The sequence below is a fragment of the Bubalus bubalis genome, chromosome 4 (assembly GCF_019923935.1).
Source record: "Bubalus bubalis isolate 160015118507 breed Murrah chromosome 4, NDDB_SH_1, whole genome shotgun sequence".
NCBI lineage: Eukaryota > Metazoa > Chordata > Mammalia > Artiodactyla > Bovidae > Bubalus > Bubalus bubalis.
This window is the reverse complement of record NC_059160.1, coordinates 60571580-60595804: the sequence shown is the minus strand read 5'-3', so window position 1 is coordinate 60595804 and position 24225 is coordinate 60571580. Positions and strand designations below refer to the sequence as shown.

Here is a 24225-nt window from a genome sequence, read left to right as displayed (position 1 = left end):
GTCTTTGAATTTGTGATTTAGAGAGCATTTGTCATATCCTGAGGCATTTGTCATATCCTGAAACATAGGTATATCAAGATATACAGGTAATAATTTCAAGTGAATTTTTCTCTTTTTCTCTTGTTTTTGACTATTATTAGACTATTTGTTTGTACCTAAGGTTACTTCAGTCCTCATGGGCAACAGCCAAAGAGTCTTCAATTATGGCACCATAATTGACTTTACGATTACTCCTCTCCCAGTGGAATCCATCACACAGGATGAGCAAAAATTCAACGTTGAAATATCCTGAGGAAGGTTTCACAGGCTTTAAATAGCTAACACTATCATAAACACCACTACCCATACTCTAGTTCATGATCATGGACTCTGGACGATGCAAGTTGCTATGGTCTTTAAATATCCATGGTTACCCAATTATATTTATCTTAAAACACCTAAGGTTTAACAGAAGTCAGGAAAGGAATTTCCCTTTATGTATATCAGTGAAGTTTACTTGCATTATCTAAACAGTGAGATCTCTTGAAGTGATGGAGCCTTGGTAGAAAGTCATTCACTGCAGTGTAAGGATTGGAATATTCACTACCTTCTTTCTCTGCCTCAAAAAGAAGTTTAAATGACTGTGATATTTTTTAAATGACTGTTAATGGAATTGAAATATTTATAATGAGGCAATAAAAATGTATATATTGGGAGAATGGCTTTGACCTGAGAAAAGGAAAATATTTGAAACTCCATTAGAGAACTTTATCTTCACTTAGTGAATTTTGGATGTTATTAACTATGCCAATAATGTCTATTTTATTGTATTTTCAAAGATGGCCTACATAAATAAGGAAAATGAAATATATTGAGCTAAAATAAGGTAAAAATATTTTCAATTTATTTACTACTGTCATGTAATGAATCAAACACTAACTTCGTTCTCATGAGGGCTATAAACACTATCATATAGATTACATGAGATACGTCTATTTTAGATAATGTGCATTTTACAATTTTAGATGAAAAAAGCCTCTAGCTATACATATTTTAAGAATAGAAATTTAGAATGTGAGTGATTTTATGCAAAAAAATAGGCTAATTTCTTGCGGAAATCCTGCCAGTTATGATTTAAATAAAATAACCAAAGAACATCTTTTCACTGCTTAATAGAATTACAGTTTAAGAAAACTAATGACATCTACTTCAAATTTTTGCATCTTCCTGACATTAAAATTGTTTTGTATGCAATATCTTATTAAGCAGTAAATAATTTAATTCTACATTTAAGAAAGTATTAACAGCACTAGAATCAAAGCCACAGTTTCATTTATTTTGCCTTGTGCCTCTCAGCAGATTTCTGCCATGGGTGACAGGGAAACAAGCAACCACTCAGAAGTCACTGAGTTCATTCTTGTCGGCTTCAGGGTCCGCCCAGAGTTCCACATCCTCCTCTTCCTGTTTTTTCTGCTTGTCTATGCCATGATCCTTCTAGGGAACGTTGGCATGATGATCATTATTATGACTGATCCCCGGCTGAACACACCAATGTATTTCTTCCTAGGCAACCTGTCCTTCGTTGATCTCTTCTATTCATCTGTTATTGCACCCAAGGCTATGATCAACTTCTGGTCTGAGAGAAAGTCCATCTCCTATGCAGGCTGTGTGACCCAGCTGTTTCTCTTTATCCTCTTCATTGTGACTGAGGGGTTTCTCCTGGCAGTCATGGCTTATGACCGCTTCATTGCCATCTGCAACCCACTCCTTTACTCTGTGCAGATGTCAACACATCTCTGTGTTCAGTTGGTGGCTGGTTCCTATTTTTTTGGCTGTATCAGCTCAGTTCTTCAGACCATCATAACATTTACTTTATCCTTTTGTGCTTCTCGGAACATTGACCATTTTTACTGTGATGAGCGTCCACTTCTGAGGATTTCTTGTTCTGATCTCTATATTCCTAATATGGTATCCTTTTTCCTATGCACCATTATTGTTTTGCCTACCATAATTGTCATTATTGTGTCTTATATATACATTGTATCCACAGTTCTAAAAATACGCTCCACTGAGGGGCGAAAGAAAGTCTTCTCCACTTGCAGCTCTCACCTGGGAGTCGTGAGTGTACTGTATGGTGCCATCATCTTTATGTATGTCATCCCTGACAGATTCCCAGAGCTGAGTAAAGTGGCCTCCTTGTGTTACACCCTGGTCACTCCCATGTTCAATCCTTTGATTTACTCTCTCAGAAACCAAGATGTCAAAGAAGCTCTGAGGAAGATCCTGGCGAAACAACTATTTTTATTTAATTCTATATTAACTGAAAATAGAGCTAAGTAAATGTAATATTCTGAAAGTGCTGAGCTTTATAATAACTTAGAGAATCACTGATTCAAATCTATTTTTAATATTAATTTATTTATTTTAATTGGAGGTTAATTACTTTACAATATTGTATTGGGTTTGTCATACATCAACATGAATCTGCCACAGATATACACGTATTCCCCATGCTGAACCCTCTCCCACCTCCCTCCTCGTACCATTCCTCTGCGTCCTTCCAGTGAACCAGCCCCAAGCATCCAGTATCATGCATCGAACCTGGACTGGTGATTCGTTTCATATATGATATTATGCATGTTTCAATGCCATTCTCCCGAATCATCCCACCATCTCCCTCTCCTACAGAGTCCAAAAGACTATTCTATACATCTGTGTCTCTTTTGCTGTCTCGCTTACAGGGTTATCGTTACCATCTTTCTAAATTCCATATACGATTCAAATCTTAAGAGACTTTATTTGTTTGAATCGCATATATGAAGAATATATACTTTGAAAGATGTATTTGGACCTAATCAGAATACATACATCAGGAAGATGGACTATATTTTGTCTGGCTGTTGATTTTGCAATAGACTGACTTTCTCTGTACTTCCTTTTGGATAATGATAATGGTTTCCATGTAATTTGTTTTTAGGACATATATATACCAACTTCTGACACTTTGAGGCTGTTGTTTGGGATGTATTGTTTATCTTCAGTCAGTACCATATGTTATATATATATACCTTTACCAAGTATATATATATACTTGGTAAAGGTAACAGTCTGATGTATTAAGAAAGACAGAACAAAATACCAGATTTACTAAAGAAATCTTTGTGAATGTCTAGTGAGAGAATCAGATACTCTGAAGTACACAGTCTCAAGTATGAAATTTAAGTAACTCTTAATTGTTCAGAGGCTAACCAAGTGGCACATTTATCTCATGGTTTCTCTGGCTTGAATCATTATTATTTCTCCCCTTCATTTGAATATATATTAAGCTGATAAATTGTTTTTTTTAATTGTACCTTTTCACAAGGAAATTGTAATAAAAGTAAACAAGAGTAAAGATAATTCATATTTTGTTACATATGCCTTAGTGAGAATTCATTTGTCAAATTAATACTTATTGAAAAATTCCCAATTTTAAATGATTTCTGTACTTGAGCTCACATTAATTGATGGAAAAAATAGCTAAATGGATAGCTATTAATAACATGTCGTATGGCAAAACCAGTGAATAAAGTGAGTGAAAGTTGCTCAGTCGTGTCCGACTTTTTGCAACTCTATGGACAGTCCATGGAATTCTCTAGGCGGACACTGGAGTGGGTAGCCCCTCCCTTCCCCAGGGAATCTTCCCAACCCAGGAACTGAACCCAAGTCTTCCACATTGCAGGCAGATTCATTACCAGCTGAGCCACAAGGGTAGAAATTACAAAGACAGTGCAGCTTCTATAGATGAGTGATATAAACGATCAGGGAAAACTTCATAAGTAAATTTGTAAACATAAATAAACTTCAGCAAAGTTAAATAGAAAACTTTCTGTGCAAAGGCAATTAAATAATGATATGTTAAACTTCCAAAAATTTAATTGCTGATATTAATGTAAAAGAGAGGGAGTGAAATTTAACACTTAAAAGGAAATTCGTGGAAATTATGCACATCTATATAAGAAGACAAGGAAGTTGGCTTATTTTCTGCAGACCACAGGGAAGCACTCGGGATTTTTCTTCAAAGAATATTTTGTGTTCAAATCGACATTTTGAAAAATCACGTTGGTAACTTGTGGAAGATAAATATTCATAGAAGAAGATAATCACTGTCTTATGACAGTGGAGAGAGGGAATACCTTAAAATTCTAGACACACTAAACTGAATATTAATTAATGCTGATAAAGTTAAAACAAGCTAGAAGTGAGTAATGACTTCTAATGTTTGAGCATCTCTAACTGGGGAAATACCACCTAATAAAATGAGAAGAAAAGTCTGAGTAATAATAGTTAATCATTAAGAATTAACAAAATAAAGTCAGGTCAGACTGAGCTTTCTCATCCTGGTTTGCCTATGTGCTTGATAGTCAACTGTCTTGACTTTACAGAAACTCTTATTTCTCCGTTTAATAAAAGAATACTAAGGTCCAGTGAGCAAAGAACCTGTGCCTGGGATTTAGGTGTGGTGAAACTAAAAAGAATTACGAATCTCTTCAAGGCTTGTTCCATTATAGAACTCAGTGTGTTGCATGAAAGATTCTGTATTTTACAAGCAAAAGGATGCTAGCAAAACATGCCTAAATAAACTGAAGACCACATTTATCTAAAACATTATTACTACTTTAATCTCATTTTTAATCTCATTACATTTATAGTTATAGTTAATTGTAGAGTTATAACTAGCTATTTTTCCTAAATGGGAGTGTTCATGGTATTTAATCCTCACTCAGCTGCTGCTACACTAACAACAATTATATTTAAAAATTTGGCCTTCTTTTAATATTCTGTTTTAATATAAGAAATATCTAAATAAATTGTTAGTTAAAAATAACAAATATATCATTATTATGAATAAGCAAAACTAAATTTTCTATTTTATTGTGCAGCTTCCTATTCGTCAGGTGAAGATGAAATCTTTTCAAAAAAAAAAAAGATGTTTCTTAATCATTGCTCAAAAGATGCTTGGGGCTGGTGCACTGGGACGACCCAGAGGGATGGAATGGGGAGGGAGGAGGGAGGAGGGTTCAGGATGGGGAACACATGTATACCTGTGGCAGATTCATTTTGATATTTGGCAAAACTAATACAGTTATGTAAAGTTTAAAAATAAAATAAAATTAAAAAAAAATACAAATTCTTGGATCTAAAGAAGACCTGCACATTATTTTTTAAACACTTTATTGAGGAATAATTGGTTTGAAATAAACAGTATGTATTTAAAGTGAACAACTCTGTGAGTTTTGTGGCCAATGAAATCACCACCACATCAAGATACAGAATATTTCCTTTATTTCCAAATGGTTAATTAGGCCTCTTTTCAAACCATTCTTCCCTCCAAACCCATCTCCAGATAACCAGTGATCTGGATGGTATGTAATAGAATCATACAGCATGTCATCTTTTCTCTCAGGCTTCTTCGCTGTGTAAAATGATTTCCATATTTCTTCATTTTGTCATGTATAAGTAACCCATTCTTTTTATTGCTGAGTAATTTTCCATTTTCCATTGTACATATATACCAAATTTTGTTTATGCACTCTTAAACAAATGCACAATTGATGTTTGATCAGCTTTTAGTTATTGCGAATACAGCTGATATGTGTTCATATGTGGTTGCCTAGTTTGTTTTCCTTCTTTGCTGTTTTTTGAAGCTTGAGATTTTGAGATCTCATAATAAATATGTTTGATTTGAAGAGACTACCAGGGAAATATCTGAAAATAAAGAACAAACAAAAAAATATTTACTGAACAAAATCTTCCAAATATCAGGAAGACTGAGAATCTATGACATTTGAGCCAGGACCCACTCCTTCCCTGCCCTCTCTCATCCCAGCAGAGCTGAAAGTGCACTCAGGCAAGTACAGGCAGGAACATAGAGATCCCTCTGACCCTGGGTCACAGTCAAAGGCTACCATGTGCCCTTGATTGTTGTTGCTGCAAACATTACTTGTCCCCTCCAGTGCCACATTGAACAAGGTCTATGCAATGCAAGGGTAGCTAAAACATATGATGATCTCTACCCAGCCCCCATTCAAAAGCTCTACCCTAAGAAAGTAAGGCCAAGAGTACTGGGCCCCAATTCCAGCTGCTCCCATTCTCTTAAAGGACAAAGTTTTGTGCTCAGAACACCATAGGCTAGTGACCTCACTCAGAAACCTTCTCCTAAAGCAGGAGTGTCATTCTAAGCAAACTGGACCACTGTGCCTGCTTGTTGGTTTTACCTAGAAAGCAAGTTGTACCATGATAATGGAGGCCTCCACAGCTCTCTCCACTTGAACTGACTCTATTTAGAAAAACATGTGTAGGCAATTCAAGCTTAAGTGAACTCCAAAACTTAATAAATATTTGGTATAAGCAATTAAGAGGAGACTAGTGGTCCCATGAGAGTGATAAGCTAACTGTAGACCAACCACAAGGCTATCTGGTGCACAGGGCCTTGCTCAGTAATTTCGATTCATTTAGTCACTCAGTCGTGTCTACCTCTTTGCAACCCCATGACCTGCAACACATCAGGCCTCTCTGTCCATCACCAACTCCCAGAGTCCACCCAAACCCATGTCCATTGAGTCGGTGGCACCATTAAACCATCTCATCCTCTGTCGTCCCCTTCTCCTCCTGCCCTCACTCTTTCCCAGCATCAGAGTCTTTTCAAATGAGTCAGCTCTTCGCATCAGGTGGCCAAAGTATTGAAGTTTCAGCTTTATCATTAGTCCTTCCAATGAACACCCAGGACAGATCTCCTTTAGGATGGACTGGTTGGATCTCCTTGCAGTCCAAGAGACTCTCAAGAGTCTTTTCCAACACCACAGTTCAAAAGCATCAATTCTTCACCGCTTAGCTTTCTTTATAGTCCAGCTCTCACATCCATACATGACCACTGGAAAAACCATAGCTTTGACTACACAGAACTTTCTTGACAAAGTAATGTCTCTGCTTTTTAATATGCTGTCTAGGTTGGTCATAACTTTCCTTCCAAGGAGTAAGCGTCTTTTAATTTCATAGCTGCAATCACCATCTGCAGTGATTTTGGAGCCCAGAGAAATAAAGTCAGCCACTGTTTCCCCATCTATTTGTCATGAAGTGATGGAATCAGATGCCATAATCTTAGTTTTCTGAATGTTGAGCTCTTGGCCAATTTTTTCACTCTCCTCTTTCACTTTCATCAAGAGGCTCTTTAGTTCTTCACTTTCTGTCGTAAGGATGGTGTCATGTGCATATCTGAAGCTATTGATATTTCTCCAAGCAATCTTGATTCCAGCTTGTGCTTCCTCCAGCCCAGCGTTTCACATGATGTACTCTGCATCAGATCAGTTCAGTTCAGTCGCTCACTCATGTCGACTCTTTGTGACCCCATGAACCGTGGCATGCAAGTCCCATTGTTCATCACCAACTCCCGGAGTTCACCCAAACCCACGTCCATCGAGTCAGTGATGCCATCCAGCCATCTCATCCTCTGTCTTCCCCTTCTCCTCCTGCCCCCAATCCCTTCCAGCATCAGGGTCTTTTCCATTGAGTCAACTCTTCGCATGAGGTGGCCAAAGTACTGGAGCTTTAGCCTTAGCATCATTCCTTCCAAAGAAATCCCAGGGCTGATCTCCTTCAGACTGGACTTGCTGGATCTCCATGCAGTCCAAGGGACTCTCAAGAGTCTTCTCCAACACCACAGTTCAAGTATTCTGCAAAAAAATAAATAAAGTAATAAATCGGGTGACAACACAGAGCCCGGACGTACTCCTTTTCCTATTTGGAACCAGTCCGTTGTTCCATGTCCAGTTCTAACTGTTGCTTCCTGACTTGCATACAGATTTCTCAAGAGGCAGGTCAGGTGGTCTGGTATTCCCATCTCTTTCAGAATTTTCCACAGTTTATTGTGATCCCCACAGTCAACGGCTTTGGCATAGTCAATAAAGCAGAAATAGATGTTTTTCGGGAACTCTCTTGATCTAACTATGTGCTGATGGTTGCACTCGCACTCCCAACCTGGTCATTTTCTGGCCTGAGGTCATCCAGCCCTCAGGTCTACAGGCTCTACGGTCAGAATAATGGAAAACTCTAAGAGGGTTTACACCAAAGGGGACCTTTCCAGACATCTGCTGCCAGTCCTGCCGTCCCTGTGGTCAGTCCCTGCTGACTGAAGCCTCCTCAGGACACCCTCCAACAAAAGTAGGTAGTTTGGTCAGTTTCCTATGAAGTCACTGCTCCTTTCTTCTGAGTCTTGGTGCACAAGGTTTTGTTTGTTCCTTTAAACTGAAGTTTCTGTTTGCCCTAGTCCTGTGTAAGTCTTGTAATCAACTCTTGCAAGGCCTTCAAGGTCACATTCCCTGGGGATTCCTAATCCCTTTGTCAGGTCCCCAGATTGGGAAGTCTGATGTGGGGTTCTGAGCCTACACAACAGGAGAACTTCTTTGTTATTATTGTCTCCAGTTTGTGGGTCACTGACCAGTGGGTTTGGGATTTGATTTTATCATGGCTGTGCCCCTCCTACTGTCTTACTGTGGCTTCTTCTTTGTCTTTGGATGTGGAGTATCATTTTTTAGTAGGTTCTGGCATCCTCCTGGCAATGGTTGTTCAGCAACTTGTGATTTTAGTGTTCTCACAGGAGGAGATGAGTGCACATCCTTCTACTCTGCCATCTTGAACTGGAGGCTGCCTATATCTTTTTGAATTATGGTTTTCTGTGGGGTGACTTTGGAGTAACATAGGTATTAGCAAGATCAGACTGTCATAGCTGCATCTGTGATTGCAAGGCATGAGAAGAGGTGGTATTAAAGTATCACAGAAGCCTGGCAATCTCTTCAAGACTGAGAACCATGGTGAGGTTTGCCCTCTAGATTCTAGAACCAAAATAAGAAACAATCCAAGAAGCATACTGAAAGAGAAAGAAATTACCTTCTCTTCTTACATCCTGACTTGTACCTTTATACTGTTAAAGCAGCCATAGACAAAAGATAAATGAATGAGGGCAAGATTTGCTCTAGAGGCTATAGTTGTATGATCACTACTCTAGAATATACAGAGATTCCACAACAAGTATGTTGGGAAATAAGAAACCATTTCTTCTAGTGCAAATTTGCATAATGCATTCTGTTAGTTTCCTTTATCTAATGAGTTGTTATTTTCCCTCATGTTCAGAAAAACAGAACATGTTTTTTCTGGATTTAGTGTTTTCATTTGGTCTTCCATTGTCCCGTCTTTTAGCACTTTAAGGATAGTATTCTATTGTCTTCTGTTTTGAATTTTTCTAACCAAAATCTATGCTTTACTTTTTGCTTGATAATATATAATGTTTTTCTTTTTTCTCTTTGTTGCTTTGACAGTATTTTTAATCCATTTTTGGAAATGTTATCCTCCTGTGCCTTCATTCCATTTTCTTTTTTTTTTTAATTTAAATTTTATTTTATTCTTAAACTTTACATAACTGTATTAGTTTTGCCAAATATCTTTCTGTTCCTTTTACTTGGGTTTTTGTGAATTTTCTTGTCTCTCCTGTTTAGAGTTGCTATCCACTTTCAAAAGAAATTTTGACCATTATAGTTTCTAATATTTTCTAATCAGCTCCTTTCTAATTATATTTGTAATATTTTCTCAGTTATCACTGAATGTCTGTTAGGTTTCTTTTTTCTTTTTTTTTTTTTTCATTTTTAACTCTATGATTGTGTTTGATTTGTTTCAATTGCTTTGTATTCATGTTTAAATATTTCTTGAATTGTTTCCTTTTTCTCATGAATTACAGTCATTTGCTGCTTGTTTTACAGTATCTACATATGGTTGGTTCATTTAATTACTACAAAGTTTAGATTTTTCATGGAAGCCAGATCTTATAGTAATTAATTGCTCATTAGTAGATGTGGAAGCATCTTAAGTTCTGTATTTTTTCAATGTTATCTGAACTTTATATTTGTAGTATAAGCACACATTTCAGCGAGAATGTATTCTTCTTTGTATATTGAAGTGCATTCATTGTTAATATTGTGGTTATATCTTTTGAAGCTAAATTACTGATGAGGGTTGTGGCAAAGATGATAGAGTAGGAAGACCTTGAGCTTACCTCCTCCCACAGACACACCAAAATTGCAACCACTTACAAAGCAGCTCTATATATATAACCTAAGGACTGTCATAAATATTTCTCACATCTAAGGACCTGAAGTAGGAAAAACAATGAGGTGGATAGGAGAGGCAGAGACACATTATAGTCAGTACTGACATCTCTGGGTTGGCAACCCACAAATGGAACATCATATGTAGACGTCCTTGCCAATGAACACACAGCTGTTCACTATCCCCACATTAAGCTTCTGAGTCCAGGAGGGCTTGCACAGGGAAGATAAGCCCTCAGAAAATGTAGCTTTGACAGCCTGCAAGCTTTCTATTTGGAAAAGCTGGAAGGCTATAGGAAACAGAATCTTCACTCTTTAACCATGCATACAAAATGTCACACACTCTAAGTCCCAGTACACAAGCACTAATTTGAAAGAGGCATGGGTCAGACCCACCTGCAGATCTTGGAGAGCCTCCTGGATAGGCTGAAGGCAACTGAGACTCCCCCTTGAAAAGGGAACACTGGAAGTAGCCATGTGGAAGTAGCCATTTTGAGGAGCTCTTTCTACTGTGATGACATCAGCCTACCAAGTGTCATTTTGGAAACTTAAACCTATCAGTATGGAGGACATACCCACCCATGCTCAGTTGCAGCAGGTCAGTTTCAACCCAAACTTCACTGAGCTGTGCAGACAGCAAATCAGGGACCCATCGCCACCCCCAGGAGGCCAACACCAGCCTGACTATCCCTTGGCTAAGCAGACAGCTGCATGAGGACCTGGCCCTACTCTCCCTTGGGCTACTAGCAGCACTACCCACCACCCCTGGCTACTCAACCAATCATGAGGATGAGATCCCTTACCCTCCAGGGGTTTCAAAGCAAATGTACAAGGCATAGCCACATAGCCAACTCGGCTGGGGTCCAACCCCACCTGCCAGCATGCCTAATATACTAACTCCTACCATTACAGAAGGATACATGCATCCCATATGAGGGCAACACTGGGGCCTATACCTCTGATGACCAAATGAGAGAATGCTTCTGGACCTCATTGGATGTTTCCTACACAAAGTCACTTCTCCAAGATTGAAAACTATAACTGATGTACATAGGAAAATACATAGAGAACTGGGCAAAATAAGGAGACAGAGAAATACATTGCAGATGATGAAATAAGACAGCACTTCAAAAAAGAACTAAACGGAGAGGAGAAAATCAATCTACTTGATAGAGAGTTGAAGGTAATGATCTAAAAATGCTCATGGAACTCAGAAAGAGAATGAATGAATACAATAAGGATTTCAGCAAAGTTAGAAACTATAAATAAAAATTAAACAGAGCTGAAGAATACAATAACTGAGATAAAATCCACACCAGAAGGAATGATCAGTAGATTAGATCAGAGGAATGGATCAGTGCTCTGAAAGACAGATCATTGGTAATTACACATGATGACCATAAAAAAGAAAAAAATTTTTTAATTAAAATAATCTAAGAGACTTTGGGGATGACATCAAGTATGCCAACATTTACACTATAGAGATCACAGAAGGAAAGAGAGAAATGAACAGAAAACTTATATGAAGAAATAATGGCTGAAAACATCCATACCTCAGGAAGGAAACAGACCCCTAGGTCCAGGAAGTATAGCAATTCAAGTTAGATTAACTCATAGATCCACATCAAGACACATTAACATTAAATTATCAACTATTAAAGATAATGAGAGAATCTTAAAAGCAGCAAGACAACAACAAATAGTTACATTCAAAGAAACTTGTAAAAGACTATCAGATGACTTTTTAGTAGAAAATAGGCAGGCCAGAAATGAGTAGCATGGGCATGATGCATTCAAAGTGATGAAAGGAAAAACCTGCAACTAAGAATACTTTACCCAGCAATGTAATTATTCAGATTTGAAGAAGAGATAAAGATTTTTCCAGACAAATAAAAGCTAAAATGGTTAAGATTCATTATACTGACTTTATAAGCAATGGTAAAGGAACTTAAAGCAGGGGGGAAAAAGACCACAACAAAAATGGGAAAATTATGAATGAGAAATATCATTGGTAGAAAAAAATATATAAAGTAGTGGATCAACCATTTATAAAGTTATAAGAAGTTTAAAAGACAAAAGTAGTAAAAATATTTTATACTCAAAATATGTGATAAGGATAGTCATAGCAAAAAGATATAAAATATTGTATCAAAATCATTAAAGGTAGGACATAGATTTAAAATGTTAGGCTGCTAGAATGCAAAAGATTCCACCTGCCAATGACAAACATACTGGACATATGGGTTCAGTCCCCGAGCTGGGAAGATCCCCTGGAGTGGGAAAAAGCAACATACTCCAGAATTCTTGTCTGGAAAATTCCATGGACAGAGGAACCTTGTGAGCTACAGCCCTTGAGTGGCAAAGACTTGAACACAACTGAGCGCTGAGTGTACATACATGCACATTCAAACTTAAGAGATCATACACTTAATCATATGTATAGAAATAAAGAATGATAGATAGATAGATAATGCTCAGTTGCTAAATTTTGTCTGACTCTTTGTAACCCCATGGACTGTAGCCTACCAGGCTCCTCTGTCCATGAGATTTTCCGGGCAGAAATTCTGGAGTGAGTTGCCATTTCCTCCTCCAAGGGATCTTCCTGGCTCAAAGATTGAACCCATGTCCCCTGTGTCTCCTGCATTAGTAGGCAGATTCTTTACCTTGAGCCATCTGGGAAGTCAGACAAATAGATTGTTGGGAGGCACAGTGCTAAATAGCCTTGAAGGAGAAAGTCCGTGGGAAAATGGCGAAGGGCCAGAAGTACCCAGGCATTTGTGTACTGATTGCTGAAGAACATTTCCTGCCTTTGGCTATGCTCGGCGCCTAGATTTAACAATAAACATTAAAGATGTTGCTTGAGAAAATGGGTCATGGATAAATACATGGGTCATTAAGAATGCGCTGTTCCTTGAAGTATCTTTTACTGATTATATCCCAACCTTGTGCATGTTCTGCTGGCTGTATGCTCTAAGCTCTTTGTTCCTTGCTCCTATAAAAAGGCTTGACTGCAGAAATAAACTTGTCAGTCCTTGCAGAGATTGTCCAAGTGCTGTTCTTTCAGGTTCGCCATTTCCAAGTCCCGGAGACATATCTCCAACAAGTGGCGCCCGAACAGGGACTTGACGGAAGACTGAACAAAGCGGCGAGCCCTGCAGAAAGAGATAAGCAGGAAAGGACAACATAGCAGTAAGATTCCTTTCATTTCTATAATGCATCACTTGCTGAAACAAAATTGTGTTAATGTTTCAAAAGATCAGTTGAATGACTGCTATCATATTTTACTGGAACATAATCCATGGTTCCCAGAGGAGGGGATGCTCGATCTAGACATATGGATAAGGGTTAAGAATAATGTTTCACGAGCATATCAGCAAGGAGTCCATATTCCCCTTCAATGGTGGGTTACATGGTCACTCATACGGGCTGTCATAGAACAAATTGAAGGGCATAATGTTGATTAGAAACTGTTCGGTGTTTACATGAATATGAGCTTAAGGAACAAGATATGCAAGGTGCTTTGAAATATAAGAATGTTATGCTTAATCAGACACAATCCCTGGAAAAAACAGCTTGGAGACGTATGTATACAGGATGTGTCAAAACTGAAGCCACTTAGAGCAGAGGTCATTTCATTCAACGGACAGCCCAAACCTGAGGTTTTTCCTTCTGCTCCGCCTATAACAGCAGTTGCTAACTTTGCTCGTACTAATCATTTCACTCCTCCTCGGGAGATGCCTGCTTGTGCTTTTGCTTTCCCAATACAGTTTGATCAGCCTGCCCAAGGCCAGAATGCTTGGGCTGGTCTAGATTTTGGTATGTTGTCCAGCTTTAAGAAAGCATGCACTCTGTATGGACCTACTTCGCCTTACTGTGTAGAATTCCTCAGAGGATGGGCTGATCATTGGATGCCATATGATTTTTTTCAAGTAGCAAAGATGGTTCTAAATCTTCAAAAATTACTTCAGTGGCAAATGTGGGTTGGTGATGAGGCCCAACAAATGATGATTGACCAGCAATGTCGTGGTAACCCTGCCAACTTAACCTATGATATACTGACTGGAACGGGAGCCATGGCCGATATGACTGTGCAATTAGATAATATTACCCCTCAGATGTTGCATTTCATTAGAGAAATTTCTTGCAGAGCATGGGCAAAGGTTGATAATGTTAACTCTGATGGTTCATTTGTCAAGATTACCCAGGGACATGAGGAGGAATATGCCCAATTTATAGGAAAATTAAAGGATGCCATCGAAAAATCTATCAGAGATGAAACCTTACAAAATATTATTTTAAAACAACTTGCCTTTGAAAATGCTAATGAGGAATGTCAATCCGTGCTTAGACCAATTTGAGAAACCGGTTCTCTTATGGAATATTTGAAAGCTTGTAGAGATATCGGATCTATGTCCCATAGAGCAAAATTAGCGGCACTAGAAACTTTCAATGTGCAAAAGGCTGCCAGTGCTAAATGCTTTAACTGCAGGAAGGACGGCGATATGAAAAAACAATGCCGCATGCCAGTGCAAACAGCGAAAAATAATCTTACTTCTAATAAAAAAAAGGCTCCCGGGAGTTTGCCCAAAATGTAAAAGGGGATTCCATTGGTTGAATGAGTGCCATTCCAAATTCGATAAGGATGGAAATGCATTTACACCAGAGGAACAACAAAAACAACAGGGAAACTAATAAAGGGGCTATCCTCTAGCCCCACTACAAAAGGAGGACCCAATATTATGACACTGCAAGCAGCTACATCTAAGAGTGCTTGCATTGATATACCTAGTCCTTATGATATGGAATTAATAGAATTATACAATCCTCATAAAATCCGCACTGGATATTATGGTCCAATCCCACCCGGAACAGTTGGACTAATTTTGGGATGTAGCAGCTGTACAATGAAAGGTTTAGTAGTATTGACTGGAGTTGTGGATGAAGATTATGAAGGAGAGATACATGTCATGCTGAATGTCATAGAATTAAGAAATGTATATTTACAAAAAGGGGAATGCTTTGCACAATTATTAGTTTTGCCATATGTCAAACCAATGAGGGCATCTGATAAAATTAGGCAGGGAGGTCTTGGTAGCACCAACCTTACCACCACACTATCTACCTTATTAAAGGAACATCCAAAGCCTATGCTTACTCTAAAGATACGGGGGGAAATTTTCACAGGTATGTTGGATACAGGAGCTGACATTTCCATTATTAGGACTGGAGAATGGCCCCTTGAATGGGGTAAGACTGTGGCTCCTTCCAGACTGTTAGGGGTAGGAGAGGCTAATGCTACATGAACTTTCATCAGTGCATCCTATTTACAAGCTTATGGTCCTGATCAAATTGTAGTTTACATCAAACCATATATTACCAGTATCCCTATTAATTTGTGGGGAAGGGATTTTCTTGAACAAACGAAAGCCACAGTCCCTCTAAATGAGCCTTTTTGATGGGGGCCATTGAGTTAACACAGCTGCCTCTAGATTGGGAATCTGATGCCCCAGTATGGACACCTCAATGGCCCCTGACTAAAGAAAAGTTGGCAGCTCTCACACAATTAGTAAATGAGCAATTACAGAAAAATCATATAGAGCCTTCATTTTCCCCATGGAATTCTCCCGTTTTTGTAATAAAAAAGAAATCAGGAAAATGGCAAATGTTGATAGATTTAAGAAATGTTAATAATACTATGATTCCTATGGGGCCTTTACAACCTGGATTGCCCTCCCCTTCCATGGTGCCAAAAGGATGGCCTGTAATTATTATTGATTTACAAGACTGCTTTTTTAGTATACCTTTGCATCCTAAAGATAGAAAACGTTTTGCTTTTTCAGTTCCCTCTATAAATTGCATGGCTCCTGTTAAAAGATTTCAATGGAAGGTTTTACCTCAGGGGATGATGAACTCTCCTACCATTTGCCAATATCTCATATCTGTTTTATTACAACCCAGTAGAGATAAATATCCTACTGCCTTCATAATTCATTATATGGATGACATACTCCTTTCCATGGAATCTGAACTTTGTTTACAACAGTTATATGACGAAGTCACCACCACTCTTCAAAATCATGGCCTACTTGTTGCTCCAGATAAAATTCAATTGAAAGCACCCTTTAATTACCTAGGACATGTTATGAAAGAGTCTAAGATAAAACCTCAAAAAACTCAAATCTCTGTGCTTTCTCTATGCACATTAAACGATTTTCAAAAATTGATAGGAGATATTAATTGGCTTCAGTCATCTATTGGCATTCCCACCTATGCATTACAAAATTTATTTAAAATTTTAGAGGGACCTCCTGACCCTAATAGTCCTAGACAGCTAACAAAAAAAAGCAAAAGAAGAATTAAAATTTGTTGAAAAACACATTCAACAATCTTTCTCAACTCAGCTGGACCATACCCAACCAATCTATTTATATATATTCCCCACCAAACATTCACCTACTGCAATCATAGCTCAAAACAGCCCGATAGAATGGGTATATCTACATACAAAGCAGTCAAAGAAAATCGTATCATACATTGAGAAAATAGGACAGCTAATTGTATCAGGAAGGAGCCATGTACAAACCTTAACTGGATTTGATCCATATGCAATACATGTTCCTTTGACAAAAAAGGAATTACAAATTGCCTTACAGTATAACATGACCATGCAAATAGCATTAAGTGACTTTCAGAATGTTATCTCATTCCATTTGCCAAAAGGAAAATTATGGGACTTCCTACAATTTACTAGATTTATAGTAACTAATATCACTGCTTCCCAGCCTATTTCAAATGCACTTACCCATTTCATTGACGGCAACAAGAAAGGCATAGCTGGGATTGTCGGCCCTGATATCAAAGAGAAATTACCCACTACCTATTCTTCAATACAAAGAGTTGAATTGTATGCTTTATATGCCCTTTTGTTTCTTCAACCATCATCCTTCAGTGTCTATACTGATTCCAAATACCTTGCTTCCCTTTTCCCCGATTTTGTTACCGCCTTTTTATACAACCTAGATGAAGAATTATATATTCTCTTTTCAAAGACTCAAGCCTTAATTCGATCACATACAGAACCTTTCTTCATTGCACATATACATGCTCATTCAGGTTTACCTGGCCCCCTGGCAGCAGGGAATGATGCTGTTGATAAGTTCATAGCTCCTATCTTTACATCTGCTATGGACGAACACACTAATCTTCATACCAATGCTAAAAGATAGCACTCTAAATACCACATTCCTCTCACTGAAGCGAGACATATCATTAAGGAGGGAGGTGGGAGGGGGGTTCAGGATGGGGAACACATGTACACCTGTGGTGGATTCATGTCAATGTATGGCAAAACCACTACAATATTGTAAAGTAATTAGCTTCTAATTAAAATAAATAAATTTATATTCAAAAAAACAAACAAAAATTGAAGAGGAAGGAACAGCTTTCAAACTCATTCTATGAAGCCAACATCACCCTGATGATAAAACCAGACATGACACCACAACTAAACAAAAGGCTAGCATCATGTTTAACATAAATGCAAAGTCCTAACAAAAAATTTTTGAACAATATATTAAAAGTATCATACATCATCTTCAAGTGGGATATATACCCAGCATGCAAGTATGTGTCAGTACCAACAATTCAGTCAATGTCATCACCTCCTAGCTAATTAAAAATAAAAGCTATATGATCATCTCAGTAGATGCACAAAAGCTTTTAACAAGATTTAGCATCCATTATGACTAACATGATCAACAATGAGGGTCTAAAAGGACTATATCTCAAACTAAAGGTCATATATTACAGGCCCCAAGCCAACCTCATACCTAACATTGAAAAGCTGAAAATGCTTCCTCTAAAATTAGACAAGCATGATAATACAAAAGAAAAAGAATCTGAATTGGAAAGAAAGAAAGAAAGATATCTGTCAATGTTTACCAAAAAATATACTATATAGAGAAAATCATAAAGATGCCATCAAAAATCTATTTGAAATAATATATGAATCAATAAAGTTGCAGGATAAAAACATTATATGCAGAAATGTGTGTAGCAAAGTGTTTATATATACTAACGGTGAACTACCAGAAAGAGAAAGTAATAAAAATTCAAATTAAATTGCATTCAGAAAATAAAGTACCTACACTTAAATCTCATTAAAGAGGTAAAAGATCTGAACTTGGAAAACTAGAAGATGCTGATCAAAGAAATTGAAGACATCGCAAACAAATGGAAAGATATGCCATGCTCATGGATTGGAAGAATTAATATTATTAAAATGACAATACTACACAAGGCAATCTACAGATTCAATCCAATCTCTATTAAAATGTCAATGGCATATTTGGACAGAACTGCAACAAATAATTCTAAAATTTGTATGGAAACACAAAAGATCCCAAATAGCTGAAACATTCTTGTGAAAGATGGGCAAAACTGAAAGTATTGTGATTCTTTATTTCAAATTATACTACAATGCTAAGTAATCAAAACAGTATGGTACTGGCACAAAAATATACATATAGATCAGTGGAACAGAATAGAGTCCAGAAGTAAGTCCAGGATTATACATCAATTAATCTACAATAAAGGAGGAAGAATACACAACGGGGAAAGACAGGCTCTTCAATGTATGGTGTTGAGAAACCTAGATAGATACATGCAAAAGAATCAAACTGGTGTACTTTCTCATACCATGTACAAAAGTAAACTCAAAATGCATAAAAACGTAAATGTAAGCTCTGAAACCACAAAACTTTTAGAGGAAAACATAGGTAGTAAACTCTTTGAAATCAGTCCCAGCAATGTATATATTTTGAGGAGGAAGCATCTGTCTCTTCTGGCAAGGGATATAGAAGCAAAAATAAACAAATGGGACTACATCAACCAAAAACCTTTGCAGATGAAGGAATCTTTGAACAAAATGAAAAGGCAGCCGACTGCATAGGAGAAAATATTTGCAAAGAATATATCTTATAAGAGGTTAACATTCAAAATATGCCCAAAAAAACCACATACAACTCAACTTCAAAAACAAAACTAAACAAACAAAAAAGAAGCGAAAAGCAATCTGATTAAAAGCAAGCAGAGGATCTGAAAATCCATTTTTCACAAAGACACAAGATTATCAACAGGCCTTGATAATGAAAGTGAAGTCGATCAGTCGTGTCCGACCCTTTGAGACCCTATGGACTGTAGCCCACCAGGCTTCTCCGTCCATGGGTTTTCCAGGCAAGAGTACCAGAGTGGGTTGCCTTTTCCTTCTCCAGAGGATCTTCCCAACCCAGGGATCGAACCCAGGTATCCTGCATTGCAGGCAGAAGCTTTACCCTCTGAGACACCAGGGAAGCCCCAACAGGTCCTAACTAACCTTAATTAGTATTCTCCTTTTTAAAATATATAAACTGCTTTCTCTTCCTCTAGTGGTTAAACTTTTACTAATACTGTATTATAATAAAAAGAAGACCTGGTCCCACATCATTTTGCTGTCTATACACTTATAAAACCCAGATAAAATCTAAAAATGCTTTTTTTTATTTAGACAATTATTTTCTAAAATTAAAATTAAATTATAAACATATTTAGGAAAAATGGCATTCTTAGAAAATTAGGCTTGTTAAGTAGCATACTATGACTGTGCCTTTAATGTAGTCTTTCAGTCACCATGTAGTTTTGAAAGAATTTTCAAATATAGATCCTTATATTAAACTATATTTACAAAGGATTTTTTAAAATGTATTGAATACTATCATCTCTTCCAATATATTCTCTGTTTTGTATTTAAATATAGGAATACATAGAATTATCACCCATTATCTCACTTTCATTTTGTGATTTAGTGGGCATTTGTCGTATCATGAAATATACCTACATTAAGAAGCATAGATAATTACAAATTAAAGTGGGATTTTTTCTTTTTAAAATCATAAGTATAATAACTACATAACTTAAAATATTTACTTATCTAAAACTTTCTTCATATGCAAACTTTTAAATCTCTTTTCTATGCTTATCAATATGTATGTTGAGTAATGCCATAAAGTTTTTGTCAGTAAAGAAAATAAAGTCCAGAAATATTTCCCAAAGGATATACACAACTATAGAAGGAAAAGTTCCTTGTATTTGGACTATTATTAAACTGTACCTGAGGTTATTTCAGTCCTTATGGGCAACAGCCCTGGAGTCTACACTTATGTCTCCATAATTGACTTCATGATTACTCCTCTCACAGTGGAATCCATCATAGAGGATGAGTAAAAGCTCAGTGCTAAAATACTCTTGAAAAAGGTATCAGAGATTTAAAAATAACTGAGGCCGTTATAATATTAAAATTAACTGATAAAAATATTTTAGAAAAATGACATTCTTATCAAGTTGGGCTTACTAAATAGAATAGTATGTCTCTGATGTTAATGTAGTCTTTTAGTCACACTGCAGTTTTAAAGGAATTTTTAAATAGAGATCCTAATCTCATAAGTATTTTTGCTAAAGATATAAAGTTAACTGTATGAATGTTATCCTTCCCTTCAGTATATTTTTTAACTGTTTGGTATTTAAATATAGGAGAATAACATTAGCAACCATAATCTGTCTTTGAATTTGTGATTTAGAGGGCATTTGTCATATCCTGAAACATAGGTATATCAAGATATACAGGTAATAATTTCAAGTGAATTTTTCTCTTTTTCCCTTGTTTTTGACTATTATTAGACTATTTGTTTGTACTTAAGGTTACTTCAGTCCTCATGGACAACAGCCCAAGAGTCTTCACTTATGGCACCATAATTGACTTTACGATTACTCCTCTCCCAATGGAATCCATCACACAGGATGAACAAAAATTCAGTGCTGAAATATCCTGAGGAAGGTTTCACAGGCATTAAATAACTAACACCATCATAAACACCACTACGCATACTCTAGTTCATGATCATGGACTCTGGACGATGCAAGTTGCTATGGTCTTTAAATATCCATGGTTACCCAATTATATTTATCTTAAAACACCTAATGTGTAACAGAATTCAGGAAAGGGATTTCCCTTTATGTATATCAGTGAAGTTTACTTGCATTATCTAAACAGTGAGATCTCTTGAAATGATGGAGCCTTGGTAGAAAGTCATTCACTGCAGTGTAAAGATTTGAATATTCACTACCTTCTTTTCCGCCTCAAAAAGAAGTTTAAATGATATGATAATTTTTAAATGACTGTTAATGGAAATGATATATTTATAATGTCAATAAAAATGTATATATTGGGAGAATGGTTTTGACCTGAGAAAAGGAAAATATTTGAAAATTCCATTAGAGTACTTTATCTTCACTTAGTGATTTTTGAATGCATTAATTATGCCAATAATGTCTATTTTATTGTAGTTTCAAAGATGACCTACATAAATAAGGAAAATGAAATATATTGAGCTAAAATAAGGTAAAAATATTTTCAATTTATTTACTACTGTCATGTAATGAATCAAACACTAACTTCACACTCAGGAGGGCTATAAACACTATCATATAGATTACATTGGAGAAGGAAATGGCAACCCACTCCAGTGTTCTTGCCTGGAGAATCCAATAGATGGGGAAGCCTGGTAGGAGGCCATCTATGGGATCGCACAGAGTCAGACACGACTGAAGCGACTTAGCAGCAGTAGCATAGATTACATGAGATACTTCTATTTTAGCGGAGAAGGCAATGGCACCCCCACTCCAGTACTCTTGCCTGGAAAATCCCATGGACAGAGGAGCCTGGTAGGCTGCAGTCCATGGGGTCGCTAAAAGTCGGGCACGACTGAGCGACTTCCGTTTCACTTTTCACTTTCATGCATTGGAGAAGGAAATGGCAACCCACTCCAGTGTTCTTGCCTGGAGAATCCCAGGGACAGAGGAGCCCAGTGGGCTGCTGTCTGGGGTCGCACAGAGTCGGACACGACAGAAGCGACTTAGCAGCAGCATACTACAATTTTAGATGAAGAAAGCATCTAGCTATAAATATTTTAAGAATAGAAATTTAGAATGTGAGTGATTTTAGGCAATAAAATAGGCTAATTTCTTGCAGAAATCCCTGCCAATTATGATTTAAATAAAATAACCAAAGAACATCTTTTCACTGCCTATTAGAATAACAGTTTAAGAAGTCTAATCACATCTACTTCAAATTCTTGCATCTTCCTGTCATTAAAATTGTTTTGTATGCAATAGCTTATTAAGGAGTAAGTAATTTGAACCTACATTTAAGAAAATATTAATAGCACTAGAATCAAAGCCACAGTTTCATTTATTTTGCCTTGTGCCTCTCAGCAGATTTCTGCCATGGGTGACAGGGAAACAAGCAACCACTCAGAAGTGACTGAGTTCATTCTTGTCGGCTTCAGGGTCCGCCCAGAGTTCCACATCCTCCTCTTCCTGCTTTTTCTGCTTGTCTATACCATGATCCTTCTAGGGAACGTTGGCATAATTGTCATTATTATGACTGATCCCCGGCTGAACACACCAATGTATTTCTTCCTAGGCAACCTCTCCTTCGTTGATCTCTTCTATTCATCTGTTATTGCACCCAAGGCTATGAGCAACTTCTGGTCTGAGAGCAAGTCCATCTCATTTGCAGGCTGTGTGACCCAACTGTTTCTCTTTGACCTCTTCATTGTGACCGAGGGGTTTCTCCTGGCAGTCATGGCTTATGGCTGCTTCATTGCCATCTGCAACCCACTCCTCTACTCTGTGCAGATGTCAACACATCTCTGTGTTCAGTTGGTGGCTGGTTCCTATTTTTTTGGCTGTATCAGCTCAGTTCTTAAGACTATCATGACATTTGCTTTGCCCTTTTGTGCTTCTTGGAACACTGACCATTTTTACTGTAATGAGCGTCCACTTCAGAGGATTTCTTGTTCTGAACTCCACATTCATAAGATGGTATCCTTTTTCCTATGCAGCATTATCATTATGCCTACCATAATTGTCATTATTGTATCTTATATATATATTGTATCCACAGTTCTAAAAATACGCTCCAAGAGGGGTGAAAGAAAGTCTTCTCCACTTGCAGCTCTCACCTAGGAGTTGTGAGTGTACTGTATGGTGCCATCATCTTTATGTATGTCATCCCTGACAGATTTCCTGAGCTGAGTAAAGTGGCCTCCTTGTGTTACACCCTAGTCACTCCCATGTTGAATCCTTTGATTTACTCCCTGAGAAACAAAGATGTCAAAGAAGCTCTGAGGAAGATCCTGGGGAAAAAAACTATTTTTTTTTAATTCTATATTAACTGAAAATAGAGTTAAGTAAATGTAATATTCTGAAAGTGCTGAGCTTTATAATAACTTAGAGAATCACTGATTCAAATCTATTTTTAATATTAATTTATTTATTTTAATTGGAGGTTAATTACTTTACAATATTGTATTGGTTTTGCCATACATCAAAATGAATCTGCCACAGGTAAACACGTGTTCCCCGTCCTGGACCCCCTTCCACATCCCTCCCTGTACCATCCCTCTGGGTCATCCCAGTGCACCAGCCCCAAGCATCCAGTATCATGCATCGAACCTGGACTGGCGATTCGTTTCATATATGATATTATACATGTTTCAATGCCATTTTCCCAAATCATCCCACCATCTCCGTCTCCTACAGAGTCCAAAAGACTGTTCTAAACATCTGTGTCTCTTTTGCTGTCTCGCTTACAGGGTTATCGTTACCATCTTTCTAAATTCCATATATGATTCAAATCTTAAGAGACTTTATTTGTTTGAATCCCATATACAAAGAATATATACTTTGGAAGATGTATTTGGACTTAATCAGAATACATACATCAGGAAGATGGACTATATTTTGTCTGGCTGTTGGTTTTGGAATGCAATGACTTTCTCTATACTTCCTTTTGAATGATGATAATGGTTTCTGTGTAATTTGTTTTTAGGACATATATATTCCAGGTTTATGTCTGACTCTTTGAGGCTGTTGTTTGGGATGTATTGTTTATCTTGAGTCAGTACCATATGTGTGTATATATACACACATACTTGGTAGAGGTAACACAGTCTGATGTATTAAGAAAGACAGAACAAAATACCAGAATTACTAAAGAAATCTTTGTGAATGT

At 37.2% G+C, this 24225-nt stretch overlaps 2 pseudogenes; both read left to right on the top strand.

The window, feature by feature from the left end:
* The first annotated feature begins 1332 nt into the window (after positions 1-1332).
* Positions 1333-2299, top strand: LOC102403838 (annotated as a pseudogene).
* A 20071-nt stretch (positions 2300-22370) lies between these two features.
* Positions 22371-23385, top strand: LOC102404495 (annotated as a pseudogene).
* The last annotated feature ends 840 nt before the right edge of the window (positions 23386-24225 follow it).